This window comes from Pinus tabuliformis, chromosome 4_1 (assembly GCF_031772625.1).
Source record: "Pinus tabuliformis cultivar Carrire ecotype Pingquan chromosome 4_1, CPIR1, whole genome shotgun sequence".
NCBI lineage: Eukaryota > Viridiplantae > Streptophyta > Pinopsida > Pinales > Pinaceae > Pinus > Pinus tabuliformis.
The window spans coordinates 92,319,508-92,334,070 of NC_142303.1; positions in this window are offsets into that span (position 1 = coordinate 92,319,508).

Here is a 14,563-nt window from a genome sequence, read left to right on the forward strand (position 1 = left end):
GATATAAATCAATGATGGTGATTACCCAACTTAGGAGGAAGAGTTATTGGGAATGGAGTTATAATTTATATCTTACAAGAAATCGTCAGGGGTTAATGGAGCACTTTTGGAAACAGAGGAAAGATAGGTATGACTTCAATTTATTACATTTGTCATAGTATAGTGGAAAAATGAGTCTTTCATTACCTTCAAATTACCTAATTGTGGGTGAGTTTTGAACATAACTTGGACGTACACAAAATGATACTCAATCACATGAAACAAAGCATCCCTAATAGATGAATTCTAAAACATACATATCTTTGATAAAATATCAGGAAGCAGAATAGTTCACCATAAAGAAGCATGTAACCGAGGGTGAATTCCAATATAGTTATAGCAAGCATTCAGAGCACTAGAAAAGATGAATTCTAAGCTACTTACATCTAATTCGGACATGGAGAATTAACATTTAAATGTCACAGACAAAGTAAACATACACATAATAAGGGAGACACATAACTAGGAAATCACACCGCATGAATCTATGGCAAAGTGTTGAATGTTCTGCATTGATAAATTGATTTATGTCCAGAAAAATAAAAACACATGCACAACCTTCTTCTCCCAAGTTGAACCCCTTCTTCTTATTTTCTTTAAGATTAAATACAATTTTTCAAAAGAAATCCATCTGACGATATAGTGGATCTTAATCCAACAAGTGGATCGAATCCACCTAGTTTAGAAACATCATGTTTTTGGGATAAAAGCTTAAAAAAGAAGTCTATATAAAGCCATAAAACTAATCCTAAAGAAAAACTCTATCTTTATCTCCGATCTATCTATTCATCCATTCCTATCTTATTTATCCACAATTATGATAATGTCACTTTTTTGAACTAATTATAAAATAGAAAAAAACATGTATAACAACAATTGAAAAAAGTGTGTATCTAGTACAACTAGGCATGCTCACGTGTACTCTAACTGGCAGTAGGCTGATGAGGATGTTGACTCAGTAGCTGAGGTTGAAAGTGACCAATCTGATTGCTCTTGTATGTGGACAAGCTCCAAAACTTCCCAACCTTACCCTTTCGTAGCAACATTTCAAATTTGAATTTGGGCTGATCTCTCACTCCATTTCAAAATTGAGACTAGTTAATTGATCACTCGCTTTGTTTCTACCATCCTTCAAAACTATCAACCTTCTCAAAATTACAAAATATACCCTACTATGTAACTGCCAAATTCTACTATATGACCTCCTCCTCTTCGTGTTGGACGAAGGCTTGCTAGGTGTAGCTTTGAAACCTTGGTTGGAGGTTTTCTTGGTTGATGAGTGGGTGCGTGTTATGAAACCAGCTCAAGAAAAGATAGAAAAGATAGATCAATGCCTTAGAATTCAGCCTCTTCGAGGGGGAAACCTCCTTTACATTACATAAATGAACAATTCTTGGATGATACAAATGACAAAACCTCCTTTCTATATATAGGAGTCTAAGGAGTCACAATATAATCCAGCCGACCTAACAATAATAATATAAAGCCACAAAAATAACAATAGAGGGATTCTATGGGGCACAGAAATAACAACATGGGGGTAATAGGGGCACAACAATATAAATAAGGGGTATAACTACAATAGTAATGGGGTAATCACTAGTATTATAGGGACCCAACATGCCCCTCTCCTTCAAAAAAGTGTTGTCCTCAACGCTTGAGTAGTTCTGGATACTTCTGCATAAAATTCTCATCCTCCCATGTGGAATCTTCAGCGGATAAGTTCTTCCACTTGATAAGATACTCTGAAATTGATCGATTTCGTAGCTGTCGAGTTCTTGTTTCTGTGACTGCTTCCGGTTCCAATATAATTTTTCCTTCCTCGTCAAGTTCTGGCAATATTGTTTGAACTGGGAGCTTGTCGCCTATAACCTTCTTTAAACATGAAACATGGAAAACTGGGTGCAATCGAGAAGCTGCAGGAAGCTCCAATTTGTATGCCATAGTACCAATCTTTTGCAACACCTTGTACGGACCATAATACTTTGGTGATAATTTATTATCCTTCTTAGCTTGCTTTAGGGACATTTGCTTATATGGTTGTAGCCGTAGGAATACCCAATCACCTACATCAAAACTTCTTTCACTGCGATGTTGATCTGCCTGTTGTTTCATTCTATTTTGTGCCAACACGAGGTTATCCTTTAAGAGTTGGAGGACTTGTTGTTGATGTTCGATGTGATGTTCCACTGCCTGAACCTTAGAATTTTCTCTTAAATATGATGTGATGGATGGTGGTTGATACCCATAAAGTGCCATAAATGGGGTCATTTTTGTTGCTGTATGGAAGGAAGTGTTATACCACCATTCAGCCAGAGGCAACCATTTGACCCATTGTGTCTGTTTATCAGATACAAAGCAACGAAGATATCCTTCCAAACATTTGTTTACTATCTCAGTTTGCCCATCAGATTGAGGATGATAAGATGAGCTATGAGCTAACTGAGTACCAAGACAAGAAAATAATTCTGTCCAAAAATTTCCAGTGAAAATGGGATCTCTGTCACTTACAATAATCTTTGGGTTTCCATGTAGCTTTTGAATTGTTTCCATAAATGCAGTAGAAACTGTACTGGCTTTAAATGGATGTGATAATGCACAAAAGTGTGCATACTTGGTAAGTCTGTCAACTACCACCATGATGACACTCTTTCCCTCAGACTTGGGTAAACCTGTGATAAAATCCATTGAAACCTCCTCCCAACGTTGGCTTGGAATGGATAAAGGTTGTAATAGACCCGGTGTCTTAATTGTTTCAACTTTATTTTGTTGGCAAACCAAACATTCCGCCACAAACTTTTGAATATCTGATTTAAGGCCATCCCAAAAAAATTCCTTCTTAACCCTGTGGTAAGTTTTTAAAAATCCTGAGTGCCCTCCTAAGGGAGAAGTGTGCAATTCCATAAGAATCTTTTGTTTTAGCTGGGAATTCTTACAGAGGTATAAGCGATCTTTGTACCATAACGAATCATTTTGCCAGCTAAATGTATCAGACGTACTGGAATCTTGTTGTAGCTTTCGAATAAGTGCCCACACTTCTTCGTCATTCTTCCATTCCTCCCTTGCTTCGTTTATCCAATCTGGTTGGATAATAGAAATGGCACACAACAATGCTTCCACATCCTCATCCTTTCTTGAGAGTGCATCTGCCACCACATTTTGCTTCCCTTTTTTGTAGATGATTTCAAAGTCATAACCCAACATCTTTGTGACCCACTTTTGTTGCTCTTCAGAGGATAATCTTTGTTCTAAAAAGTATTTAAGGCTATCATGATCCGTTTTTACCTTGAAGTGTCTTCCCATTAGGTAGGGTCGCCATTTCTTAAGTGCATGGAGTATTGCCAACATTTCCTTCTCATAAATAGCTTTGCTTAAAAACTTTCCCTTGATTGGACGACTTTCAAAAGCAATGGGTCTTTCATCTTGCATTAGAACAACACCAATTCCATTTCCTGAAGCATCACATTCCACAATAAAGGTTTTTGTGAAGTCCGGTGTAGCTAAGACCGGTGCTTGGCACATTGCCTCTTTAAGATGTTCAAAGGCCTTTGTTGCTTCCGGAGTCCATGAAAATGCATCTTTCTTCAATAATGTTGTTAGAGGTGCTGCTATTCTCCCATAATTCTTAACAAACTTGCGATAATACCCTGTCAACCCAAGAAATCCTCGCAGATGCTTTATGGATGTGGGGATTTTCCATTCCTTAATGGCTTTAATTTTGCTAGGGTCTACCTTAACTCCTTCATGAGATACAATATGACCCAAATATTCCACCTCCTGGACTCCAAAGAAACATTTGGATCTTTTTGCATATAATTGTTTCTCCTCCAATAGTTGTAGCACCCTGTCAACATGTTCAACATGATCCTTCCAAGACTTGCTGTAGATTAGTATATCATCAAAAAATACTAACACAAATTTTCTAAGGAATGGTTTGAAAATTGAATTCATCAAACCTTGAAATGTTGAAGGTGCATTGGTAAGGCCAAAAGGCATGACCAAAAATTCATAATGACCCTCATGAGTTCTAAATGCCGTTTTCGGAATGTCTTCAATCTTCATTCTGATTTGATGATATCCCGAACGAAGATCCAACTTGGTGAAGTAAATTGATCCATGCAATTCATCCAGTAATTCATCAATGACAGGAATGGGGAACTTATCTTTAATAGTGAGCTTGTTGAGCTCCCTATAATTCGGACACATGCGCCATGATCCATCCTTCTTGTGCACCAATACTACTGGAGCAGAGAAAGAACTTTGACTCGGTTGAATTATACCAGCCTCTAGCATTTCTGCAACCATACGTTCAATTTCACTTTTTTGGACATAGGGATATCTGTACGGCCTGATGTTTGGAGGAACACTTCCTGGAATCAGATGAATAGCATGATCATGATCACGCATAGGTGGGAGACCTTTGGGAGTCTCAAATACCTTGGAATGATTGTCCAGGACTTTTTGGAGATCTGGAGAAATAGATGATTCCAATGTGGAAACATCTAGCGAACATAATTGTGCAATTACACCTCTTTGCTCCTTTTTTAGAAGCTTTGTCATACCATTAGAGCTGATTATCTTTCCTGGTTTCCCTGCAATACCCCTTAATTCAACTTCCTTTCCTTCCGTAGAAAATTTGATGAAAAGTTCTTGAAAATTAAAAGCTATTGTACCCAAGGATTGTAGCCATTGGACTCCTAGTACAACATCAGCACCTCCCATTGGAATGGAAAGCATTGGGCTAGTCAATACATATTCTCCCATGGATAGCTTGATATTATGGCACTTTCCAGAGCAATTTATTGTTCCTCCATTTGCAATCATCACTTGACACTCTGGTGCTGGATATAGGAAGCAATTCAATTCTTTTGCTACCCTACAATGAATAAAATTGTGGGTGCTTCCTGAATCAATCAACACTATTACCTTTTTCTTCTTGATTTGTCCTTCTATCTTGATGGTTTGAGGAGTGGTAATTCCCGCCAATGCATTACAAGATATGGTCGGATTTATTTTTTCTTCATCTAGGCTTTGTTCCTGGAGTATATCTTCTTCTTTTGACCTTTCTTGCTCCTTTTCTTCTTCCTCTTCACAATCTATGTAGAATAATTTCTTCTCAGCACACTTATGACCTTTAGTGTATTTGCTATCACAACTGTAACAAAGCCCTTTTGCTCTTTTTTCTTCCAATTGTTGTGGTGTCAACCTTATAGGTTGTGGAAGACTAGGGGCAACAACACTTCCGTCTTTATAGTTGTGAGTGGTATGCTTCCTAGTTGCCATAATTTTGCTTTCCATTTTTCTTGCTAACCTGAATGCCTTCTCTAATGAATCAGGTTCCCAAAGGCGAACATCATGTTGGATATTATCCTTTAAAGACCCTATGAACACATCAATCCTATGCTCCTCTGGAATATCTTTTACCCTTATGTTCAATTTTTGGAACTCCTCAATGTGCTCCATTACTGAACCCTTTTGTTTGAGACTTATCAATTGGCTAAAAAAAGTGTTGCTTTTTGTATCTTCATAATGTGCTATCAATTCTTCCGTAAAAATTGCCCAAGTGATAAATTTTTTACGAGAGCAAAGCCATTGATACCATACAAACTGATTTGGTTCCAAATATACAGTTGCCATACGTACCTTTTGTGTGTTTTGCACATTATTGAGATCGAAGAACTGCTCCATCTGTAATATCCATGTGGCGGGATCCTTGCCATCAAACTTCCTCATATCGATTTTTGGAATATGGTGGGTCTTCGATCCAACATTAGAGTCTATGGAATCATGATTAACATTACTTTTGTTCACATCATGAGTTTCCTTTACACCCTTTTCACCATTAGTAAGTATTTCTTGTAGAAACTTTGTCAAATCTGTCTTCAAATCTGCCATGTCTGTCTTTAAATCTGTCTTCAAATCCGCCATGTTTGTCTTCAAATCCGTCTTCAAATCATCCATCTTAGCTTCCATGCCCTTTATCTTAGATTCCACGCCATTTATCTTAGCTTCTGTTAGCTTTTGTGAGCGTGACATTTGTTGCACTTGTTCTTGTAATTTTGATATATCATGTAGCATTTCTTCCTCTTCTTCATGAGTCATGCTAGAGCTTTCAGGTTCCTTACTAGGTGTTTTCATTTTCTTTCCTCGGGGCATCAGTTACCGATAATAATGCTTTACTATGCCCTTTGAATTCCGTTAAACCAAGCTTACACAAAAATTTAAAAAAAAACTACACACTTTTTTTCACTTTATAGAAGCCTGATATTGAATCTGATGTATCTCTGTAATTTCAGATCATCCAATTCTGAAGTTGCAACATGTAGTAGCCTTCCGTGTCCTCTTTCTAATGCCACAGGTCTGACCCAAATTGGATTCTCCAAGGAAGAGTTATGTGAAATCTCCCACAGTTACTTGCTTTTAGACTAGTTCAGTAGAGCGAACTTGTACGACATTCCACGAGTCATTGTCTCAACCTTTGGATCTGCAACTCTCATACAAGAAACTACAGTCTATCCTCTTTTTGCACCTTCTTACGAAATTTCAATCTGATCTTCAGAGAGAAAGTTATGACGATTTTCCTTAGGTCACCTGTTTTGAATGTAATTCAGGAGTCTGCAAAAAGACCAACTTCCTCAGATCATATCTCCGCAAATATTGCGCGAAAAGCTCTGAAATTCGGACCCCAGGTTCAGCGCGATTTCTTCTCAAATGGGTTTTTTTTGCGACTTCTGAAACGTTACAGAAAAAAAGTTATAGCGAAAATTCCACGATGACCTGTTTGGAGCAGCGAAACCCTAGAATCCAAAGCTCTGATACCAAATGTTATGAAACCAGCTCAAGAAAAGATAGAAAAGATAGATCAATGCCTTAGAATTCAACCTCTTTGAGGGGGCAACCTCCTTTACATTACATAAATGAACAATTCTTGGATGATACAAATGACAAAACCTCCTTTCTATATATAGGAGTCTGAGTCACAATATAATCTAGCCGACCTAACAATAATAATATAAAGCCACAAAAATAACAATAGAGGGATTCTATGGGGCACAGAAATAACAACATGGGGGTAATATGGGCACAACAATATAAATAAGGGGTGTAACTACAATAGTAATGAGGTAATCACTAGTATTATAGGGACCCAACAGTGTGAATTAGACCTTTGAGTAGGAAATTGACCATTCGATACGTTCTATTACAACTTGCAACATCAAAGCATCCATTTCACCTGTGTGCAGCATGTGTGCAACATTGTGCAACACATGTGCATCAAAATTTCAACACTGTGTTTGGCACTTTCTTCCCACCTCAAATCAAACAAGGTGGTTATAGATAATCCATTTAGATTATATTATACACAAGCAAACTCCAGAATGAAAAAATATCTATACATTTCCATATTTTTGTTATAGCACCATTTACCACTCTTGGTAGATCTGATGCTTTGATTATGGCCTAGGGCAACCCTTCCTTCCAGTCTTGGTCCAAAATCTAAAAAACAGTGTTTTATTCCCTATATGCTACTTTGCTTTGGGATAAAAGCGTGTGCACGTGGGTCAGCATATATCCAACCCATGCACATATGTTAAAACACTTAAGAAAATTAAATATCCTTAATTTTGGCCAGACTTCACGGGTTTTACTTGTTACTCACCTCCTATTGCCCATGGCCCAACTATTTCCTAGCTGAAAAAAACTAATTTGGAGAAGTATAAATAAACCTCCATGGGAAGGCCTTAAGGGAGAAGATATGAGATATTGATACTATAGTGAGATTATCCCTCATCGAGTCTGATGAATCCCTGTGCCTCCTGCACTCCCCGAAGCTTTAGGAAACCCTTGTTTCCTTGTTATAGATATCCTCGATCTTGCTTGAGATATCCTTATATTGGTGATGGAGGAAGATTTCTGAAGGTCGGGAAAGGATGGATTCGGAGGACGGTTTCGCTTGGAGCCGGAGAAGGACTGAGGTTATATTTCTTCACTTTGCTTGTAGCTAACTTAAATAAAAGGAATTTTGTTATGTTTTCTATATTAAATGTGTTTATGCATCAAATTATGTTGTAATCTATTTATGAATCTTATATTGATGTATAATTAGTCATTCATTTATATGATTTAAAGTTACTATCATGAACATCTTTATGTTTCTATTACTGTGTATGTTCCATTTGAATAATTTTCAGGCTTCAAGAACATCGGGAGAAGCTGAGGGTTTGCACCCTGTGGGATCTACCCAAACGAAGGACATCTAGGTAAGGACACTCCTACACAGTTTAATAGAATAAGAATATTGGTTGACTGCCTAAGAATTTCTTGTTGTGGTTTGCCCTCTGCTCTGTTGGGGTTCTCAACCCAAAGCCCTAGGGTGGTTTCACCCACAATAGAATTGGCGACTCCACTGGGGATAACAATCTTGTTATTCCTAGTTTGGGTTCTTTGTTCTCAATCAGGTTCAGTTTCTTGATTACTTGCTTGTACAGTATTGTTTGGTCCATTAGTGTCCTAGGCATCAAGTCTGATCTTCTTGATTAGACCTTGATTTTTTTTTTCCTAATAAATATTTGTATATGATAGGATATTCCGACACATAGAATATAGTTAAGTTCAACTTGGTCTAGTGTAGAGTTAGGTATAGAGTTAGGTAAAGTGTGTTTCTTTACCGTTATACATTTTGTAACTTACAATCCGACGGTCACGATATGTAGTGATCCGACGGTTCACTCTCTCCTCGGTATTACCGACACTTGATCCGTGGCTTGACACCCGATTGGTCCATGAGTTCTATTTAAAGCGCATGGAGGGTCATTGTTCGGGTAATCCGTGCATGAGAGAAGCTTATGTAAATTTTCATTCTTGATTAATAAATTGCCTGTAGTAGCCACGTTGGCGCAGGCCGTGGACTGTTTCCCTCTTTGAGGGTTTTAACCACGTCAAAAATACTGGTGTATTGATCTGTGATCTGGTTGTGAGCGGTGTCCTTTTGGTGTTCTTTCTGAGGAACTTACCCTGTAAATTCCTACATGGTATCAAAGCTATTTGAGGGCCGCGTCCGTTGGTGATCCAAATCTGAAGCCGGTAGAACTGCATCTGACTGCCGTTTCCTAGATCTGTTGTTTCTGACTGCTTTCGGGCCGAGAGGACTGCTCTGTTGTGTTCGGAGCATCTGTTCCAGTGAGGAACCCCTTTCGTTTCACGCGAAAAGGTTTCTGGTAGCCCTAGCTGCGTCATTTTTAAGATCTGGAGGTATACAGTCTTTATTTGCAGTTTACTGTTATTTTCTCTCTGCTTATTTCGGTTTCGGTTTATTTACATTTTTTTTTAACCGGATCTATACCTTTCATTTCTGCGTATGCTCTTTGCCCTGCGACTCTGTGCGATCTGGGCAAATCAAAAACAGAAAGGAAGGATTTTTCTCATGCGTATGCTCTTTTCCCTGCACCTTAGTGTGATCTCGGAAAATCAGAAACATTGAGAAAAATATTTAGTTTTTCGGCTAAAGCTAACTTTGAGCCGAAAGGTTCATTTTTTAAAATATCTAGTTTTTTGGCTAAAGCTAACTTCGAGCCATAAGGTTCGTTTTCTTTGCATGTCCGTGTTGGGTTTTGTGTTTTGTGTTTTGTAGGGAAAAAAGCTTTCTCAAGGCAAGCACGCAAACCAAGGCCCCCCCCCTCTCTCTCTCTCTCTCTCTCTCTCTCTCTCAAATTTTTTGTATAGATCAATTGGTTCAAAGCTATTTTAAGAGAGTAGAGGTCTTGGGTTCAAGTCTCCATTTTGTGGGGGCGGATTTTTTCATTTCCGCACATTCGCGCACTTTGCCGGCAACTTCAACAAATTTTTTTTCAAAAAGCCATAACTTCTTCATCCGGAAGCCTTTTTCAGAGCCGTTTTTTTTAAAACCGCCTAATTTTTCGAGATCTATCCATTGGAACACTTACTTTCAGCATCTTCAGCTTCATTTTTTTTTTTTTTAAATGGAAAGTCCATGCCAAGTCATTCTTGACAGCACTAACTACTTCCAATGGATAGCCTACATGGAAGATTTACTTAGAAGTAAAGGTCTCTACAGAATAGCCACAGACCAAGAGAAGAAACCAAAAGATGAAGACAAGGCTGCAAAATGGGAAAATAGACAAGATCAAGCACGTGGTTTGATAGGGATGTCTATTTCTCCTGATCTTAGATTCCATATTGCAGAACTTGAGACTCCTCATGAAGCATTGGAACAAATCACTAAAGTTTTTGGGATTAAAAATGAAATTAGAGCCCATCAACTTGAAAATGAGTTGCTTACATTGGATCCTAATAATTTTTCTTGCATTGAAGATTTCTTGTCCAAATTCAAGACCCTTAGATATCTCTTGGAAGGTGTTAAGGTTAAGAAAGAAGATAGTAACCTTATTTATTCCATCCTTACTAAGTTGGGACCAGCCTACTCTGTATTTGTTTCCACCTTCCATTCTACAAGGGAAGCTTTCATTTGTCAAGGAAAAGACTACAAGGCCCCTTCCTTTGACTCTTTTTGTGATTCTTTAATAAGAGAACAAGAAAAACTCTTACACCTTGGTCTTCTTAATCTTGGAAACTCTTCCAAGAAAGCGTTAGCCGCCCAGCAGCAACCAAATTCAAAGAATCCTAAGAAGTCATATCCTAAAAAGAATGGTCCTAAACCAAACAAGGGTCCTAAGAAAACTCAGCCTCAAAATGAAAGATCATTTCAGCAAAATGATAAGACCAATAAAAACAAATGGAAGAAGACTGATAGACATTGTAACTTTTGTAATCGAGATGGCCACTTAGAATCTAAATGCTTTAAGAAGATGGAAGCCTTGGAAGCCGCAATGAAGAAACATAACATCCATGTGGAGCATTCTTCAACTTCAACTTCAACTTCATCTTCAGGAATGGCACTTTCTGCATGTCATTGTCAATCATCTCAGTCTGGTTATGCATTAAATGTATCTTCTTCTTCTCATTCTCATGAGTGGCTCATTGATTCTGGAGCCTCTTATCACATGGCCAAAAACAAAGCCATGTTTTCTTCTTTAAATGATTGTAACACCAAAAATATATATGTTGGTGATGATAGATCTCTTAATGTTGTAGGGACTGGAACTGTTCATCTAGACAATGGTCAGTTTAATGATGTATTATGTGTTCCAACCTTATCCTGCAACCTTCTATCTGTATATCAGATAACTCATTCAGGTGAAGGTAAAATTGTTGAATTTTCACCTCATGATGTTGTAATCAAGGATCTAAGAGATCCTAAACAGATTCTAGCTACTGGTATTGCTGATGATTCCACAAGGTTGTATAAGTTTCACAACTTTGGGTCATCAAATCTTCCCTCAGTATTTGTTGCTCATAATGATGAAGTGAGCAAACTTTGGCATGAGCGATTTGGTCACTTAAACTATCGCTCCCTTCAGCATCTATGTAAAGAAAATATGGTGACAGGTCTTCCTATGGTATCTTGCAGAGATGGTGTTTGTTCCGGATGTGTACTCGGAAAACATCATCGGGACAGTTTTGAAAAACGTGCCTCTTGGCACGCCTCAGCCCCTTTACAGCTTGTGCACAGTGATTTATGTGGTCCACTTCCTGTTGCTTCATTCTCTGGCTGCAAGTATTTCTTAACTTTCATTGATGATTTCTCCAGACGCACTTGGGTATACTTCTTAAAACTCAAGAGCGAAGTATTTAACACTTTTTTGGCCTTCAAAGCCTTTGTTGAAAAACAATCTGGACATCAAATTCTTAAGCTAAGAACTGATAATGGTGGAGAATATGTTAAAAACACATTCATCAACTTTTGCACCGAAAATGGAATTCAAATGCAACATACTGTTCCATACACTCCACAACAAAATGGTGTAGCTGAAAGGAAAAATCGCACCTTAAAGGAAATGGCTAATTGTATGCTGCAATCTAAAGGACTCAGTCTTAGTTTTTGGGCCGAAGCAATTAATTGTGCAAATTATATAATCAATCGCACTCCTACTAAGGTTCTAAAGAATATCACTCCAGAAGAAGCTTGGAGTTCCATTAAACCAGATGTAAGTCACTTTCGTGTTTTTGGAAGTGAAGCATGGGCCCATATTCCAGATGAAAAGCATAAAGCTTTAGAACCTAAGAGTGAGAAATGTACTTTTGTTGGATATTCTGAAGATGTAAAAGGTTATAGACTTATTCCATTTAAGTCCAAAAATGTTATCATTAGAAGAGATGTAAAATTTGATGAAAATAAATCGGCCTGCGAGCCTAGTCCGGCGGATGTGCCACCTCTTCCTATCTCTTCTACTTTTGAAAAATTTCTTCTTCAGATGATGAAAGTGAGGATGACAATCCTCCCCCACCTTCTCAGGATCCTCAACTTCCAAGATGGGTCGTGCTACTCGGGATGCAGCAGGTGATCTTGCCGGTGATCCTACAGATCAGCGACGTACACGTTCTCAGTTTGAAAGAGCCTCTTCTTTACTGGCTCAAGCTCCAGTAAATCATGATCCTGACACTTTTGCAGAAGCTTCAGGCCATCCACATTGGGAAGCAGCTATGAATGAAGAATATCATTCATTGTTGACAAATGATACATGGGATCTTGTTCCTCTACCAAAGGGACGCAAACTTGTTAGATGTAAATGGGTTTACAGAACCAAGTATGGACCAGATGGGAAAGTTGATAAACATAAAGCTCGTCTTGTTGCTAAGGGCTTTTCACAGGTTGAAGGCATTGACTACACTGAAACCTTCTCCCCTGTTGCCAAAATGAACTCTATCCGCCTTGTTCTTTCCCTTGCTGCCTCTTTAAAATGGGAAGTCCATCAGATGGATGTTAAATCTGCCTTCTTGCATGGGGACTTGCATGAAGAAATCTATATGGAACAACCCATTGGCTTCATCCAAACAGACTCCAGCCTTGTATGTCGACTTAAGAAATCCCTTTATGGTCTCAAGCAAGCTCCTCGGGCTTGGTATGCCAAAATGGATAGCTTTCTTTTAGAATCTGGCTTTTCTAGGTGTTATTCTGACAATACTGTCTACACCAAGAAAGTGGGCAACTCTCTTATCATCCTTGTTCTTTATGTTGATGATCTTATTCTTACTGGTAGTGATCCCAACCTTATAAACCATGTGAAGTCCAGCCTTAAAAAGAAATTTGAAATGACAGACTTAGGACACTTACACTATTTTCTCGGTCTTCAAGTCTTGCAATCCAAGGAGGGTATTTCCCTTTCCCAGTCCAAGTATGCTTGTGATATTCTTCGTCATTTTCACATGGAAGACTGTAAGCCAGCCCCTTCTCCCTTTCAGTCTGGAGTCAAACTTTCAGTCTCTTGTACTTCTCCTGAAGTTGATGCTACCTTATACCGTCAACTTGTAGGAAAACTCTTGTATTTAACCCATACTCGTCCTGACCTTTCCTTTGCTGTTGGCCTTGTTGCTCGTTTTATGCAAAACCCCCGTGAAAGTCATTGGAAAGCAGCTAAAAGAATACTTCGTTATGTTCGAGGTACAATACAGTTTGGGATTCATTACAGTGCCAAAGCAGCTCCTCTATTAGTTGGTTTCACTGATTCTGATTGGGCTGGTGACCCTGATGATCGGAAGTCTACTGCCGGTTATGTCTTCACTCTTGGTTCAGGACCTATTACATGGGCTTGTAAGAAACAGGCTGCCATTTCTCTTTCGTCAGCAGAAGCAGAGTATCGTGGTGCCGTGGAAGCTAGTAAGGAAGCCTTGTGGCTTCGTCAGATCCTATCAGAGTTTGGCTTTGAGCAGCAGCATCCAACCACACTTTGGTGTGATAATCAAAGTGCCATTCAGCTATGCAAAGATCCAGTCCAGCATCAGCGCAGCAAACACATTGAACTACACATGCACTTCATCAGAAAGCTCATTCATGACCATGTTCTTGAAGTGCAATATTGTTCAACAGATGATCAGGTTGCAGACATCTTCACAAAGGCTCTCACAGAGGCGAAGTTCACTAAACTTCGATATATGCTTGGAGTTCAGGAAGTTGTCACTAAGGGGGGATAGGCTCTAGTGCCTCCTTCCTTCTCCTATTGTGTCATATTTGTAAATCCTTCAATCCTATCCCAAGTTGTTCTTAAGGGGGGATGTTAGGATATTCCGACACATAGGATATAGTTAAGTTCAACTTGGTCTAGTGTAGAGTTAGGTATAGAGTTAGGTAAAGTGTGTTTCTTTACCGTTGTACATTTTGTAACTTACAATCCGACGGTCACGATATGTAGTGATCCGACGGTTCACTCTCCTCGGTATTACCGACACTTGATCCGTGGCTTGACACCCGATTGGTCCATGAGTTCTATTTAAAGCGCATGGAGGGTCATTGTTCGGGTAATCCGTGCATGAGAGAAGCTTATGTAAATTTTCATTCTTTGATTAATAAATTGCCTGTAGTAGCCACGTTGGCGCAGGCCGTGGACTGTTTCCCTCTTTGAGGGTTTTAACCACGTCAAAAATACTGGTGTATTGATCTGTGATCTGG